General features: G+C 38.7%; 1 long non-coding RNA gene across 3 annotated transcripts; it reads right to left on the bottom strand.

The window, feature by feature from the left end:
* Nucleotides 1-6,146: 6,146 nt before the first annotated feature.
* LOC110916660 lies at nt 6,147-16,995 on the bottom strand. 3 transcript variants are annotated; one of them, XR_004865969.1, is made up of 7 exons: nt 15,542-16,995; nt 15,203-15,422; nt 14,125-14,201; nt 9,151-13,136; nt 8,812-9,031; nt 7,734-7,821; nt 6,147-6,745 (listed from the first exon to the last, which is right to left on the bottom strand). It is a non-coding gene; the product is annotated as an uncharacterized LOC110916660 (long non-coding RNA). The 3 variants fall into 3 exon arrangements; XR_004865970.1 differs by having other exon boundaries at nt 7,734-7,810; nt 14,125-14,212; XR_002579903.2 differs by having other exon boundaries at nt 14,125-14,212.
* Between the last annotated feature and the right edge of the window lie 1,798 nt (nt 16,996-18,793).

The raw sequence follows: 18,793 nt of genomic DNA on the forward strand, positions 1-18,793 counted from the left end.
AATGTGGTTCATTATTCATAGGTTTTACAGTTCACCATAAATAGAAAACCAACTTAATGACTCTATGATAGAGCCTACCATGGTGCATTCACCACCTTCTTCAACCTAAGTTCATGCCTCTCAACTTTTTGCTTTATAATACTCGAAATCTCCTAACGGTTGTTAGCACTTCCCTTCAACTCCTTTCGCATGGCAGCTACATTCTTTAACTCATCTTTGATGAGTTTATGTTCATGTGTTGCATCAATGTACTGCTTTATGTCCAATGCACCTTCTGAATCAAGCACAAGCATTTCAAGTGTGATTAACTTATCGCGTAAAAACCCAACTTTCATGGAAAATTTCATAAACGCTTTCAGGTACTTATCCCATTTAGAACTCTTCCTTAGTTGTGGTGAGCTTGCACTTCTTAATCTTACCAGCAATCTCTACGGTTAGTAGATAAATCATACTCACCACTAACTTTTCATACACTTCTTCCGGATGAAGAAATTCTTTCTTATACAAGCATAGTTTGTAGTAACCCATCCTAACGTTATCGGTTAGCTGATGGTCAATGCTGTCTACGTTGACCAGAATACGACAGTCTTCAAAAGAGTTGGCTTCTTCGATTGAAAGATGGGGTTCGGTTGGTCTAGAACATTCTAGAACTTCTGAACCATCCTCTCAATTCCGTTTCCAAGATGTCCAATAAGCTGGGCATCTTATCGGACATCTCATATCAGACATTATCTTGGAAACGGTAATGAAGAGGTTGGTTTAGAGGTTCTTGAATATTCTAGACCAACCGAACCCCAAATCTCATTCGAAAAGTCAACTCTTTTGAAGACTTCCCTGGTGTTCTGGTAAATGGAGTCAGGATCGACCATTAGCTAACCGATGATGTTAGAATGGGCTACTAGAAACTATGCTTGTATAAGAAAGATTTTCTTCATCCAGAAGACGTGTATGATAGGTTAGTTGTTGGTATGAATCGTTCTAACCATGGAGATTGCTGGTGAGATTAAGAAGTGTAAGCTCAGCATAGCTAAGGAAGAGTTTGATAAATCGGATAAGTACCTGAAAGCTTTGGAGGGTTTTGGCATGAAAGATGGGTTATTACACGATATGTTAATCACACTTGAAACGCTTGTGCTTGATTCAGAAGGTGCATTAACATAAAGCAGTAAATGGAGGCAACACATGAACATAAACGCATAAAGATGAGTTAATGAAAGGAAATGGCATGCGTAAGGAGTTGGAAGGAAGTGCTAAAAACTGTCAGGAGATTTCGGGTATTTTAAAGCAGAAATTTGAGATGCAAGAACTTAGGTTCAAGAAGGTGGTGAATGCACCATGGTAAGCTCTATCAATTCTCACAAAGGAGTTTTTCCAAAATAAAGTAAGCTGTAAAACAAAATGTGGTTCACTAAATGTGGTTCATTATTCATAGGTTTTACAGTTCACCATAAATAGAAAACCAACTTAATGACTCTATGATAGAGCCTACCATGGTGCATTCACCACCTTCTTCAACCTAAGTTCATGCCTCTCAACTTTTTGCTTTATAATACTCGAAATCTCCTAACGGTTGTTAGCACTTCCCTTCAACTCCTTTCGCATGGCAGCTACATTCTTTAACTCATCTTTGATGAGTTTATGTTCATGTGTTGCATCAATGTACTGCTTTATGTCCAATGCACCTTCTGAATCAAGCACAAGCGTTTCAAGTGTGATTAACTTATCGCGTAAAAACCCAACTTTCATGGAAAATTTCATAAACGCTTTCAGGTACTTATCCCATTTAGAACTCTTCCTTAGTTGTGGTGAGCTTGCACTTCTTAATCTTACCAGCAATCTCTACGGTTAGTAGATAAATCATACTCACCACTAACTTTTCATACACGTCTTCCGGATGAAGAAATTCTTTCTTATACAAGCATAGTTTGTAGTAACCCATCCTAACGTTATCGGTTAGCTGATGGTCAATGCTGACTACGTTGACCAGAATACGAAAGTCTTCAAAAGAGTTGGCTTCTTCGATTGAAAGATGGGGTTCGGTTGGTCTAGAACATTCTAGAACTTCTGAACCATCCTCTCAATTCCGTTTCCAAGATGTCCAATAAGCTGGGCATCTTATCGGACATCTCATATCAGACATTATCTTGGAAACGGTAATGAAGAGGTTGGTTTAGAGGTTCTTGAATATTCTAGACCAACCGAACCCCAAATCTCAATTGAAAAGTCAACTCTTTTGAAGACTTCCCTGGTGTTCTGGTAAATGGAGTCAGGATCGACCATTAGCTAACCGATGATGTTAGAATGGTCTACTAGAAACTATGCTTGTATAAGAAAGATTTTCTTCATCCGGAAGACGTGTATGATAGGTTAGTTGTTGGTATGAATCGTTCTAACCGTGGAGATTGCTGGTGAGATTAAGAAGTGCAAGATCAGCACAGCTAAGGAAGTATTTGATAAATGGGATAAGTACTTGAAAGCTTTTGAGGGATTTGGCATGAAATTTGGGTTATTTATTGGTACACTTAATGTGGACGCGACTCGATTCGACTCGTTTCGGTTCGACTCGGTTAAGTTCGGCTCAAGCCCGACGTCACGATATTCCTCCGTCGTGCGCCCCAGAGTTCGACACGCGAAGCATGGAGAGCCGTGAGCGTTTCCCGCCGACACATCATCATGACATCATCGACATCATCATGATGATGTCATAAGTTGACTAATCTTTACAAATGTTTATTTTCAGAATTCACGTACATGCAGTTTGGACCAATCAACTTGTTTGGGCCACTCATATGGGCCGAAACCTTCAACTGGGCCGAACCCCACTTGTTTGCATGCAAGTCGATGAAACTCTTGAGGTTTCGTCGTCTTTGAAGTTTCGTCGACGTGTCCAGTTTCGTCGTGTCTGTCTTTATATATATTCAGATAGAACACACAGAAAAGATAGAGATACACAAGAGAGAGAGAGTGTAGTGAGAGAGAGTTGTCGGGTTGCTTTGTATTAGTCGAATCTTGTACCGAAACTCTGTCGAAATCAATACAAGAAACCGTTAATCGTTAAATATCTTTGCGTATTGTTCATTCTCTAGCTCGGTTTGTGTCGTAGCTTGGATTCCGCACTCGCTACGGCATCTGAAACAAGAAATCATCGTAGTCCGACGATCCGTATCGGGACCTACAAGTGGTATCAGAGCGTAAGGCTCGATTTCTTGTTGAAAACCGAGTTTTTGGTGTGATTATCGAGTGGGTTTTGAGTTTTTAGTGAACCACATTTTGTTTTGCACACACACACGGTCAAACACATTACCCTCTCGTTTGACCACTTCAAACGAGTGGGTCAAAACACATTCGTTTGACCGTTTCACTAACTGTTACATATTCAACGTAAAATAAAATCTAATCTATTCGACAAGCATCGGACACAAAATCTGCATCAACAAATTCCCCCTTGTCCGTTGCTGTCGAATGCTGAAAATGCAACTGCAATCGATCTTCAGTCAAGTATTTATCTTCTATGTGTCAACAAATTCCCCCTTGACCGATGATCCAGATAAGTAGTATCTTGACGCTCCTTGTATAATATTTCCCCCTCAAAGTACGCGTATCCGTGTTGGGTGTTGTGCAATTTCCTCACAAGGCTCAATTGACCGATCTTCCGCTGATCTTCCAATACTCCAACCGGCATTTGATAAGGGTTCCATTCTTTAAAAAACTGCATCATGTCTTGATCTGTCATAAGACAAGCTCTGCAACCTGTGATTGCGTTTAGAAATTTACCGAAGAAATTCAACATATGAAAAATTTTATCCCCCCATTTCTTTGGTAAGATCTCTAAACCTTAACAGATTCCCTCCACTTCAAAGAAACTGTCATCAATTTCACAGAACAAATTCTCTCCACTGAGTAGAATTTATCTTCAAATGTTCACCAATTCCCCTCCACTAAGCGGAACTGTCATCAATCTTCATTGAATGTTCTCGGTTGTTCGAAAAATCACCAAAACGACTTTCTTCTTTGTATATTCTAGTTGAATAAGAACGTCCCCTAGTACCCCGTAGGATCCGACTTGTATCCCTCCAAAGACTTTGTGAACTCGTTAGGACCGGTGTTGACCTTCTAGGTTCATTCATTTGTTACCAAATGCGAGAATATGACAATAAACAAAAAGATTTCATCGTTGCATATTCTAGTTGATAAAGAAATTTCGCCTAGTACCCTGTAGGATCCGACTTGTATCCCTCCAAAGACTTTGTGAACTCATTAGGATCGGTATTGACATTCCAGGTTCAGGTTCATACGTTCGTTTTCAAATGCGAGAATATGACAATAAACAAAATGTTTTCAAACATTTACGAATAACCGATAACAATCACAAACATTGACGTGCGGAAGTGAACATACCATTTTGGTTTTTGGCCCATAATAGTCAAGTCACCAAAATTTGACGTTTGCATCGGTAACCGTGACTACCCCACATTTTTCAAAAAATATCATCATCTGCTTTCATCATTTTAAAGTGATCCCGCGCGCTCACGAACCCGTACAAATTGACGTTAAAGTTCGATTCAAATATCCTTTGCGAACACCCGACCCCACTTTGCAACTCACAAATAGAAGCGGGTCATCCATGTTTCATCCTAGAAACATAGATATTTGGCCCCCAAAAAAAAAATCCAACCAAACATCATTATGATGTTTTATAAATAAGTGGATCCATAAAAAGAAAATCCATAAAATTCATCAATTATGCAGGCCCAAAATAAATATTTCATCATTCTCTAAACATTGGTCTTGAGACACACAACCAAAGGCCCATTCAAACATTAAAAACCCTTCAACTTGTCACCAGCCGACAATCATCTTCCAGACTCTCTCTCTCTCTCTCTTCGATACAAAACAGAGCAACAACTGTAAATCATCACTCCAATCCCCAAATACAAATTGTGCAGACATCATCAAACCCTTCACTCTCTCTATGCCATACAACATCAGCATCCAATAAACCCCCTTTTTTTTAATCTTTGCAATTCCAACCACAGGAGCAGACAACCTCCCTAATTTCAAGTCTCTCTCAATTTCCCAAAACCCCTTTCTTCTCCTCTTCGATACACAATAGCAACCAGCTGACATCATCTTGGTATCTTCCTCTTCTTTTGTCATCTTCGATAAACAAAGAACAGCAGCCAACATCCTTTCTCTTTCTGCGATACTAGCTGATAATCAGCCAAGGAGCCGACGAAACTATGACCAGGTCGACGAAATAAGGAAGCCGACGAAACAGGATATTCAGGAGTTTCGTGGGCGGGGCGTTTCGTCATGTCCAGGGGAAATGGGGTTTCGTCGGAAACCCTAAAATTTCTTAACAGCCGCCAAGAACATCTCAAGAACACAGCCACTGTTTATTCTGCAGATCTGTATAAAAACATTGTATATATGATATTTGATGATGATAACTTGATTTTCTAGTGTGAAATACAAAACCCAAACCTTTTGTACAGTCCGTTCCATCACAGATCTGCATATGCGGGTTCAAATCTGGGTTTTTCTTATTTCACCATATTTTTACATCTTGAACAAAAACCACTAAAATCATAGATCTAGAGCACATGTGACTTAGTAAACGGTTAGATTTACTAAATCGGGCACCATGGCTCTTAGTAAACGGTTAGATTTACTAAATCGGGCACCATGGCTCTGATACCAATTTTAGGACCGAAACCGTGATTAGTGTGAGATCAGTTCAAGACGGGAGAGATTAGAGATGGATAAACACAACTTCTTTGTATTAATCGGTAGTAAAACATTACAAATCGGCCCGATTATATGATAACCGAACTAATACCAAAGGAGTATACATCCGGGGAGAGACCAAGTGGTGATCTCTCCCCCACACAATAAAGCTCAATGTGAACTCTCAAATGAACTCACCACACTCTCTAACTATCTCTCTAGTGCAAATGAAAGACAAGGGTGGTATTTATACCCACACCCATTTCACGTGCACACACACACGGTCGAACACATTACCCTCTCGTTTGACCACTTCAAACGAGCGGGTCAAAACACATTCGTTTGACCATTTCACTAACTGTTACATATTCAACGTAAAATAAAATCTAATCTATTCGACAAGCATAGGACACAAAATCTGCATCAACAGTAAGCTGTATAACAAGATGTGGTTCACTAAATGTGGTTTATTATTCATAGGTTTTACAGTTCATCATAAAAAGAAAACCAACTTAATGACTCAATGATAGAGCCTACCATGGTGCATTCATCACCTTCTTCAACCTAAGTTCATGCCTCTCAACCTTTTGCTTTATAATACTCGAAATCTCCTGACGGTTGTTAGCACTTCCCTTGAATTCCTTTCGCATGGCAGCTCCATTCTTTAACTCATCTTTTATGAGTTTATGTTCATGTGTTGCATCAATGTACTGCTTTATGTCCAATGAACCTTCTGAATCAAGCACAAGCCTTTCAAGTGTGATTAACTTATTGCGTAAATCATCACTCCAATCCCCAAATACAAATTGTGCAGACATCATCAAACCCTTCACTCTCTCTATGCGATACAACATCTGTCACACCCCGAAAAATATCAGAGCTGGCGTGACTGGACTGGTATCTTAATTGCACAGCGGAAGCAAATAAGCTAAGACATCTAAACAATGAACGCTCGCTAAGTACTCGAAATCCCATGGGTTCTCCTATTCCAGCCGTTCCATAGTTTTGAAAATGCAACCTGAGAAAGAACATGCGAAAAAGTCAACATAAAGTTGAGCGAGTTCATAGTTTGTTTTGAAAAGATTTAAAATAAATCTTTTTGATAACCGGTTTAAAAGTTGTTAAGAAAATATAGTAAAATTATTTTCTTGGCATGATATATGAAAAACTGTGAGTCTAGCCCACAATAGTCTTTGTGCATTGCACGAGAGAGAGTGGGCCGAGCCCAAACGAACCTTTGTAAGCAGGATCAGCGCGTCCTCTTACTTAGGTATAATTTGAAAAACGTTACCAAAGTTTGTAAATCCATGTATTTGTGAGTTTACATCAAATGAATCTTAAAAACATTTGAAAGTTCAGTTTATAAGTAGGTATGTAATGCGTCTATGAACATGTTGATCATTAATGTGTAGCTAAGACATTAATATGTGTGCCGACATAGGAAGCACTCAACCCGGTAGACGATTTAAGTGTCGATTCACTTCGACAGGGACACAAAAGCACTCTAAGTGGCCGCACAAGGACCATGAGTGGGGCTCGCCCGTACCCGATAGATCTACCCCCTGTTCCGTGGTCCTTAAAAGGATTAATGGTGCCTAAGTTAGCGCCTATTCGCACGTGATCCAAGAGTTCATTCCATAGCTTAATCATACCCTAGTTAATATGTATTTCAAAAGAAAAGGGGGGACATAAACCCATTGGGTTGTCTCGTTGTTCGTACGCAGACCAACCCAGTCCCGTTGTAGTAACTAGGACATTCCCGTCACTAGTCATGAAAATCATGCACGTTTGCGAAAATACGTGTTTGTTATGTAAAACCGGTATGTTTAGTATAAACCTTTCGTAAACCATTTGAGTTCCTTGAAATCCATTCGCAATATGGTTTAGAAATATGAGTTTTCGTTCAACGAAAAGTTGTTTGCTTTTGTAAAAACTTGCATGTCTTTCCACCCCCGAAAACATTTATAAAAATGTAAAACAGTAAAAAGTGGGGGTTATGAACTCACCTTGACATTCCTGTGCAAAGCTAGCCTAGCGTGATTCCGTAGTGTCGTTCCAAGAATGTGCATTAGCTAGCGTGCAACTATAGTATTCCTAACATGGAATAACTTATCAGTTTCTAATATGAGGACGTAGTTAAACTACGTGTCCGAGCTCTACCGAATCGTTAACTAAACGACTCTAAGGTGGTGTTATCTTGACTTAGAATAACCAATCTATGGTTATTTGATCCCGTTATAATCGGGATAAAACTAAGTCGCGAAAACGACTTAGTTTTCGTAGGATTTAGGATATATATGTTTATATATTTAAATAAAAGTATTGTTTGTTGTCGCGAATAGAAATACGTAAATGGATCAATGTACGTCTCGTCACAGCTTTCGTGAGGAGTTGGTATGTATATATACTTCTTATCAAACTAACTCGGTTAGTACAGTGTTATGATCGTGCGGTACGTGTCGCGTTCGGTTAGACGTTCGAAAAAAATATAAACATTATATTTATTTTATAAAGGTATTCGAAGTTATTCGAATTGTCGGTGTTTTGAAATAAAAGTACCCGAATCGTCGACTTTTGAAATAACTATAAAACATTATATTTATTTTATGAAATTATCCGACTTTTGAAATAAGTATTCAGATTTTTGATGTTTAAAATAAATATAAACTATTATATTTATTTTATATGATCTTCGGATTCCCGAAACGTTTGATATATAAAATCCGAATTTCCGACATTGGTAATAAATATAAACAATATATTTATTTTGTGTAGTTTTCGAATTCCCGATGTGTTTCCGTTGGTTTTTGAAATAATAAGTATAAAATACAAATTTATACTTTAACAAAAATCGGGCAGAGTTTCCTCTGTTTTAGAATAACCGGACAACTAATGTGTCGATATATTTTCAAAATTCAATCGATTCAACAATATATCAACGCAATATAGGTATATTTTTTTTTTTTGTAAATTTGCCAAATTCTAAACAATAAATAAACTAGGATTCGACGGTTCAAGCTCGGTTCGCGTAGAAATATAAACTATCTAAATGATAAGACGAAAATCCACGCCAATAAACTTTACCAGGGAGTTGACTGAGCTTTGACCTCAGTTGACCCGTGTTGACTTTGGTTGACTACCTTTGACCGGAACTCGAGCCGTGACCCGAAGCTGAATCGAGCACCAAGTTTGAACCAAAACTGAACCCGAACAATACCGTTGACTACTGTTGACCGGCGTTGACTGTGCGTTAACTGAGTCGATCCGGAACTGAAATATGACTGGACCGAATCAAGTCCCGAAACTACACTTGACCCAAGATGACATCAGAAACATGTAGACATGTTTACTCGAACCAGAAACTGAATCGAGTTGAGACTGAACTAATTTAAACCAAAATCGAACATCGTTGACCCAACTCACCTCCCGGACGTCGTTAGCCGTCGCCGGTGACCCTGACGCCGGTCGGCTGTCGTTGAGCACCACCCTCTACCGCCGCAGCCTGAAGTCATCGTCATCATCATAATCGTCGTCTCCGTCATCATCGATCATCATCACCCTCATCGAAACATGGTCGGAGAAACATCACCGGAAACAAAATCACCTCTCCTGACATTAACTTGAACATAAAAAAAATCAAATAAAAGAGAGATTGAGTGGGGTTACCGTAAACATTCATCTCTGACGTCCACCGCCACCGTACGCCACCGTCGTCGTTGCCATCTCTCTCGCAGATCTCTCTCCCGTCCTCCCTCTCTCTCGTCGACTCTCTCTCTCTCTCTCCTGCCTCTGATTTCTCTCTCTAAGAGGTTTCAGGTGGGTGTGTCGGGTCTGAGATAACAAGTCGGAGAAAGAGGGGTGCCGGAGGTCGCCTGAGGCGCGGCTCCGGTCACCGGAGGAGATAGAGGGCAAAGAGATGAGGGGTGTCTGGTCTTGGGTCTGTAATCGAAGAAGAAGGGGAGAGCAAGAGGAGGGGTTTGAGAGCTTTTAGTTTTGAAAGTGCCAGTGTGTGTGTTTTGGGAGTTTTGGAGTTTTGATGGTCAAAGGATGGGTTTTAGATTGTTATTATTATTTATTTATTATTTCTTTTTCAACAACAACTGACCATGACCATGCCTTATAAATGTTTATACAACCCAACAAGAAAAGAAATGATGGTGGGACAAAAGCCACGTGATGTTAACTTGCCATGAGAGTTGGTGATTGTTGATATATTTTTACTTTCATTTATACAATTAATTCATCTACATCTTTGTTTTTTTTTTAAAAAAAAATATAGATGTAGACAATTTAAGTGTGTGTATATATATATTAATGTAAGTGTAGATGTATAGGTTACAAGCTTATTTATACACACGCATATTTAAGATGTATAGTGTACGTTTGGGTTTTTCTATGTAAAAGCTATACATGATAATAAATTTTGTCGTCTTGCAAATAATTGCGTAACTAGTTGGGTTCTTGATGTGTGCAAGTGTACACCGCATATGCGAGTTGTCTGATGCCGCACACCTAAATAATAATAATTTGAGTATATGAAAGATAAGGAAGTAACAATTATATTGTTTTCACGCTTTAATTATTTATTTAGTTTAAGCCCTTCGAAAGTATGATATTTTCGCAAAAACCACATTCGTATGCATAAATTATACATATAAACTTCGTATTTGTCGGCGTTGTTAGTAGTTTGTACGGTGTCAGTTCGTTATCGCTTAATATTCAGTAGATTTCACGAAAATCCTCATACATGCACTTTAACGTCCGATCAACGTTCCGAGGCATACCGAGAGCCTAATTAAGTTAATTCATGCCTTAAACACTAATTATTGTCGCCTTAAACGTTTGTTAACCTCGTAATTAGAAGCCATTAGGTACCGGTTGTCACATTCTCCCCCTGTTACAGAAATTTCGTCCTCGAAATTTGTACTACGTTATCTCCTCCAAGTTGTGTCGTTTCGCAGGTAAGTCCGAAAAAAAACCACAGTGAATGACCGCGTAATCGAATCAAGTCTTACGCGAATTATGTTAATTCAAGGTCATTTTGCATCAATAGGAACCCAACAGTTTAACTGAGTTTGTTCTAGAAATCGATGTCAAGTGAACGAGATGTTGTGATACTATCACCAATGTGACTAGCTTTACCAGATTCAACAAAAGAGGAAACTCGACCAAGAGAATTCAAAGTGAACGTGCACAATGTGTAAATAAATTTTTGAAACGAGAGATATACTACCAACAAAGGAGGAATCTCGACCAAAAATGATTTGTCAACTATTGAACCATTAATGAATAAAATCAACGTGTTGCAAGGATACACCGAAATGAAATACAACCGAACCTAGTGTATCATCGTCTTAATACATAGTTGCATTAAGACTATTCAAACGATGTGTCAAACGAAAAACATAAATAGTTTCCCATGAAACGGCTGATCATGATTAGCACAAGCTACAAGTTTACACCGACGCCACAAGGTGTCGTAGTGTAGTGATCGAAATAATTCAATAATAGTGGTGAACGAACAAGTATCACCGTGTATGAAATCAGATGAAGGGCTCAACGAAGCAAATGTGAATGTTTGTTCCAAACAAACATCATGATATTTTCAATTGATAATGAAACAAATATATAATGTTTTCCGATCGGAAATGAAAGAGCAATAGATATCACAAAATATTCGATCGATGATTAAAGAACCGTTAAGAGGTACACCGAAATATGACATGAATTTGTGTACCATTATCTTAACACACGATTGTATTAAGACTGATCTAATACAACAAATCGAACAAGCAGATTTAATATCAATAAACAAATAAATAATTAAATCCGTGTATGATGTAAGCAAAGAGATTAGCGCAAGCTTCAAACTTGTGAAAAAAAAACGCCACCACAAGGTGATCGTGATTAAAGAAACGATTCGATAAAGTCAAAGACCAAACAAGCATGTTATGGTTCAAAGCAAATGAAGTGCTTGTTGGGATCATTTCGAATATGATGGCCTCAATCCATCATATTGAATCTTAAATCGAATGTATATTACGAGCAAGTTCAAACAATTGAACTTGGTTTAAACACAGTCCAACAATGGGTGCATGTATCAACCAGAAGATTTCGACATGGTTACAACGAAAACCATGTATGTGGCTTGAAAAGAAAAGAGTTTCAACGAGTTTCGTTGACTCGATATCAAAGAGTCAACATTATGCAATAATAAAGTTTATCTAGATCACCATGCAAGGAGTGAACATAGCGAAATAATATTTGAACTTGATAAAGCAACAATTTCAAGTGAAGCCACATGCATAACAAACGCATGTGTAACATATGAATTGGTCAAGAATGAAGCAAATGAGTATTCGCTATTATGAAAGAAAATTTTCGTGACGCAATGACCATTAGGGGGAGTAGAAATGCGAAAATCTACTCACTATATGCAAAATTCAGGATTTCAATAGTAAAAGTTTAAGGACTTTACCTGGAACTTCGTGTGATAATCGGTTGTTAGATACCATTACCATGGAATGTCGAACATTTCATAATTGCCGTAAATGAAATAGGGGGGATGCGAAGACGTGTGACTTCTTTTGTAGCGCCAACCATTGTAAGTCTCTTCAGACTAAGTATCGACTGTTGTGAAATCTTGTTTTAACGTACCTCAGCATGATTCGTGTTGCTTGCAGGATCACTTGGCAAATTGCCGCATTTCGATCCGTAGTTCTCCCACTGTCGGGATTAGCGTCGTTGTTGTCGTGCCCCTTTGTGTTTTCCCCAAGGCCTTGCCTCGAAAGTCGTGTCCGCTGACGTATAGTTTGAGTTTCATGTATACTTGTGCACTAGCGTTTCGTTCCGCGTAGGTTACCTGCTCGGGTAAGTAAAATAGCATAGACGACATAATATGATGGCGTTTGCCCGAGTTGTTAGTCACGGTTTCTAAGTGAGGACGTTTAATGAGTTTCGACATAAGCTTTCCAAAGGTTCTAAGTGCATGTTATCAAAACTCTCAAAGTTTTGTTTTCTGTGTGTAATTGTTTCTTGAACCGCGTATCAAACACAACACTAACGTATGTGTAGACCAAAATGTTTTCTGATTGTTTTGGCAACGGTTGGAACCCATATTCAAGTCCTAGGCGTTCTGTATATGTTCAAGTCTTAAAAATCTAAGTCCCCAGAGGAAAGTGAGGTTAGAGCCTAGGTATCCCTACAGAAACCTAATTCGCTGAAACCTATAGCTCTGATACCAATCTGTCACACCCCGAAAAATATCAGAGCTGGCGTGACTGGACTGGTATCTTAATTGCACAGCGGAAGCAAATAAGCTAAGACATCTAAACAATGAACGCTCGCTAAGTACTCGAAATCCCATGGGTTCTCCTATTCCAACTGTTCCATAGTTTTGAAAATGCAACCTGAGAAAGAACATGCGAAAAAGTCAACATAAAGTTGAGCGAGTTCATAGTTTGTTTTGAAAAGATTTAAAATAAATCTTTTTGATAACCGGTTTAAAAGATGTTAAGAAAATATAGTAAAATTATTTTCTTGGCATGATATATGAAAAACTGTGAGTCTAGCCCACAATAGTCTTTGTGCATTGCACGAGAGAGAGTGGGCCGAGCCCAAACGAACCTTTGTAAGCAGGATCAGCGCGTCCTCTTACTTAGGTATAATTTGAAAAACGTTACCAAAGTTTGTAAATCCATGTATTTGTGAGTTTACATCAAATGAATCTTAAAAACATTTGAAAGTTCAGTTTATAAGTAGGTATGTAATGCGTCTATGAACATGTTGATCATTAATGTGTAGCTAAGACATTAATATGTGTGCCGACATAGGAAGCACTCAACCCGGTAGACGATTTAAGTGTCGATTCACTTCGACAGGGACACAAAAGCACTCTAAGTGGCCGCACAAGGACCGTGAGTGGGGCTCGCCCGTACCCGATAGATCTACCCCCTGTTCCGTGGTCCTTAAAAGGATTAATGGTGCCTAAGTTAGCGCCTATTCGCACGTGATCCAAGAGTTCATTCCATAGCTTAATCATACCCTAGTTAATATGTATTTCAAAAGAAAAGGGGGGACATAAACCCATTGGGTTGTCTCGTTGTTCGTACGCAGACCAACCCAGTCCCGTTGTAGTAACTAGGACATTCCCGTCACTAGTCATGAAAATCATGCACGTTTGCGAAAATACGTGTTTGTTATGTAAAACCGGTATGTTTAGTATAAACCTTTCGTAAACCATTTGAGTTCCTTGAAATCCATTCGCAATATGGTTTAGAAATATGAGTTTTCGTTCAACGAAAAGTTGTTTGCTTTTGTAAGAACTTGCATGTCTTTCCACCCCCGAAAACATTTATAAAAACGTAAAACAGTAAAAAGTGGGGGTTATGAACTCACCTTGACATTCCTGTGCAAAGCTAGCCTAGCGTGATTCCGTAGTGTCGTTCCAAGAATGTGCATTAGCTAGCGTGCAACTATAGTATTCCTAACATGGAATAACTTATCAGTTTCTAATATGAGGACGTAGTTAAACTACGTGTCCGAGCTCTACCGAATCGTTAACTAAACGACTCTAAGGTGGTGTTATCTTGACTTAGAATAACCAATCTATGGTTATTTGATCCCGTTATAATCGGGATAAAACTAAGTCGCGAAAACGACTTAGTTTTCGTAGGATTTAGGATATATATGTTTATATATTTAAATAAAAGTATTGTTTGTTGTCGCGAATTGAAATACGTAAATGGATCAATGTACGTCTCGTCACAGCTTTCGTGAGGAGTTGGTATGTATATATACTTCTTATCAAACTAACTCGGTTAGTACAGTGTTATGATCGTGCGGTACGTGTCGCGTTCGGTTAGACGTTCGAAATAAATATAAACATTATATTTATTTTATAAAGGTATTCGAAGTTATTCGAATTGTCGGTGTTTTGAAATAAAAGTACCCGAATCGTCGACTTTTGAAATAACTATAAAACATTATATTTATTTTATGAAATTATCCGACTTTTGAAATAAGTATTCAGATTTTTGATGTTTAAAATAAATATAAACTATTATATTTATTTTATATGATCTTCGGATTCCCGAAACGTTTGATATATAAAATCCGAATTTCCGACATTGGTAATAAATATAAACAATATATTTATTTTGTATAGTTTTCGAATTCCCGATGTGTTTCCGTCGGTTTTTGAAATAATAAGTATAAAATACAAATTTATACTTTAACAAAAATCGGGCAGAGTTTCCTCTGTTTTAGAATAACCGGACAACTAATGTGTCGATATATTTTCAAAATTCAATCGATTCAACAATATATCAACGCAATATAGGTATATTTTTTTTTTTTGTAAATTTGCCAAATTCTAAACAATAAATAAACTAGGATTCGACGGTTCAAGCTCGGTTCGCGTAGAAATATAAACTATCTAAATGATAAGACGAAAATCCGCGCCAATAAACTTTACCAGGGAGTTGACTGAGCTTTGACCTCAGTTGACCCGTGTTGACTTTGGTTGACTACCTTTGACCGGAACTCGAGCCGTGACCCGAAGCTGAATCGAGCACCAAGTTTGAACCAAAACTGAACCCGAACAATACCGTTGACTACTGTTGACCGGCGTTGACTGTGCGTTAACCGAGTCGATCCGGAACTGAAATATGACTGGACCGAATCAAGTCCCGAAACTGCACTTGACCCAAGATGACATCAGAAACATGTAGACATGTTTACTCGAACCAGAAACTGAATCGAGTTGAGACTGAACTAATTTAAACCAAAATCGAACATCGTTGACCCAACTCACCTCCCGGACGTCGTTAGCCGTCGCCGGTGACCCTGACGCCGGTCGGCTGTCGTTGAGCACCACCCTCTACCGCCGCAGCCTGAAGTCATCGTCATCATCATAATCGTCGTCTCCGTCATCATCGATCATCATCACCCTCATCGAAACATGGTCGGAGAAACATCACCGGAAACAAAATCACCTCTCCTGACATTAACTTGAACATAAAAAAAATCAAATAAAAGAGAGATTGAGTGGGGTTACCGTAAACATTCATCTCTGACGTCCACCGCCACCGTACGCCACCGTCGTCGTTGCCATCTCTCTCGCAGATCTCTCTCCCGTCCTCCCTCTCTCTCGTCGACTCTCTCTCTCTCCTGCCTCTGATTTCTCTCTCTAAGAGGTTTCAGGTGGGTGTGTCGGGTCTGAGATAACAAGTCGGAGAAAGAGGGGTGCCGGAGGTCGCCTGAGGCGCGGCTCCGGTCACCGGAGGAGATAGAGGGCAAAGAGATGAGGGGTGTCTGGTCTTGGGTCTGTAATCGAAGAAGAAGGGGAGAGCAAGAGGAGGGGTTTGAGAGCTTTTAGTTTTGAAAGTGCCAGTGTGTGTGTTTTGGGAGTTTTGGAGTTTTGATGGTCAAAGGATGGGTTTTAGATTGTTATTATTATTTATTTATTATTTCTTTTTCAACAACAACTGACCATGACCATGCCTTATAAATGTTTATACAACCCAACAAGAAAAGAAATGATGGTGGGACAAAAGCCACGTGATGTTAACTTGCCATGAGAGTTGGTGATTGTTGATATATTTTTACTTTCATTTATACAATTAATTCATCTACATCTTTGTTTTTTTTTTTATAAAAAAATATAGATGTAGACAATTTAAGTGTGTGTATATATATATTAATGTAAGTGTAGATGTATAGGTTACAAGCTTATTTATACACACGCATATTTAAGATGTATAGTGTACGTTTGGGTTTTTCTATGTAAAAGCTATACATGATAATAAATTTTGTCGTCTTGCAAATAATTGCGTAACTAGTTGGGTTCTTGATGTGTGCAAGTGTACACCGCATATGCGAGTTGTCTGATGCCGCACACCTAAATAATAATAATTTGAGTATATGAAAGATAAGGAAGTAACAATTATATTGTTTTCACGCTTTAATTATTTATTTAGTTTAAGCCCTTCGAAAGTATGATATTTTCGCAAAAACCACATTCGTATGCATAAATTATACATATAAACTTCGTATTTGTCGGCGTTGTTAGTAGTTTGTACGGTGTCAGTTCGTTATCGCTTAATATTCAGTAGATTTCACGAAAATCCTCATACATGCACTTTAACGTCCGATCAACGTTCCGAGGCATACCGAGAGCCTAATTAAGTTAATTCATGCCTTAAACACTAATTATTGTCGCCTTAAACGTTTGTTAACCTCGTAATTAGAAGCCATTAGGTACCGGTTGTCACAACATCAGCATCCAATAAACCCCCTTTTTTTTAATCTTTGCAATTCCAACCACAGGAGCAGACAACCTCCCTAATTTCAAGTCTCTCTCAATTTCCCAAAACCCCTTTCTTCTCCTCTTCGATACACAATAGCAACCAGCTGACATCATCTTGGTATCTTCCTCTTCTTTTGTTATCTTCGATAAACAAAGAACAGCAGCCAACATCCTTTCTCTTTCTGCGATACTAGCTGATAATCAGCCAAGGAGCCGACGAAACTATGACCAGGTCGATGAAACAAGGAAGCCGACGAAACAGGATATTCAGGAGTTTCGTGGGCGGGGCGTTTCGTCATGTCCAGGGGAAATGGGGTTTCGTCGGAAACCCTAAAATTTCTTAACAGCCGCCAAGAACATCTCAAGAACACAGCCACTGTTTATTCTGCAGATCTGTATAAAAACATTGTATATATGATATTTGATGATGATAACTTGATTTTCTAGTGTGAAATACAAAACCCAAACCTTTTGTACAGTCCGTTCCATCACAGATCTGCATATGCGGGTTCAAATCTGGGTTTTTCTTATTTCACCATTTTTTTACATCTTGAACAAAAACCACTAAAATCATAGATCTAGAGCACATGTGACTTAGTAAACGGTTAGATTTACTAAATCGGGCACCATGGCTCTTAGTAAACGGTTAGATTTACTAAATCGGGCACCATGGCTCTGATACCAATTTTAGGACCGAAACCGTGATTAGTGTGAGATCAGTTCAAGACGGGAGAGATTAGAGATGGATAAACACAACTTCTTTGTATTAATCGGTAGTAAAACATTACAAATCGGCCCGATTATATGATAACCGAACTAATACCAAAGGAGTATACATCCGGGGAGAGACCAAGTGGTGATCTCTCCCCCACACAATAAAGCTCAATGTGAACTCTCAAATGAACTCACCACACTCTCTAACTATCTCTCTAGTGCAAATGAAACACAAGGGTGGTATTTATACCCACACCCATTTCACTTGCACACACACACGGTCGAACACATTACCCTCTCGTTTGACCACTTCAAACGAGTGGGTCAAAACACATTCGTTTGACCATTTCACTAACTGTTACATATTCAACGTAAAATAAAATCTAATCTATTCGACAAGCATAGGACACAAAATCTGCATCAACAGTAAGCTGTATAACAAGATGTGGTTCACTAAATGTGGTTCATTATTCATAGGTTTTACAGTTCATCATAAAAAGAAAACCAACTTAATGACTCAATGATAGAGCCTACCATGGTGCATTCATCACCTTCTTCAACCTAAGTTCATGCCTCTCAACCTTTTGCTTTATAATACTCGAAATCTCCTGACGGTTGTTAGCACTTCCCTTGAATTCCTTTCGCATGGCAGCTCCATCCTTTAACTCATCTTTTATGAGTTTATGTTCATGTGTTGCATCAATGTACTGCTTTATGTCCAATGAACCTTCTGAATCAAGCACAAGCGTTTCAAGTGTGATTAACTTATTGCCTAATAACCTAACTTTCATGGCAAATTTCACAAACGCTTTCAGGTACTTATCCCATTTAGAACTCTTCCTTAGTTGTGGTGAGCTTGCACTTCTTAATCTTACCAGCAATCTCTACGGTTAGTAGACAAATCATACCCACCACAAACTTGTCATACACGTCTTCCTGATGAAGAAATTCTTTCTTATACAAGCATAGTTTGTAGTAACCCATCCTAACATCATCAGTTAGCTGATGGTCAATGCTGACTACGTTGACCAGAATACGGAAGTC

The sequence above is a fragment of the Helianthus annuus genome, chromosome 9, assembly GCF_002127325.2.
Source record: "Helianthus annuus cultivar XRQ/B chromosome 9, HanXRQr2.0-SUNRISE, whole genome shotgun sequence".
Lineage (NCBI taxonomy): Eukaryota > Viridiplantae > Streptophyta > Magnoliopsida > Asterales > Asteraceae > Helianthus > Helianthus annuus.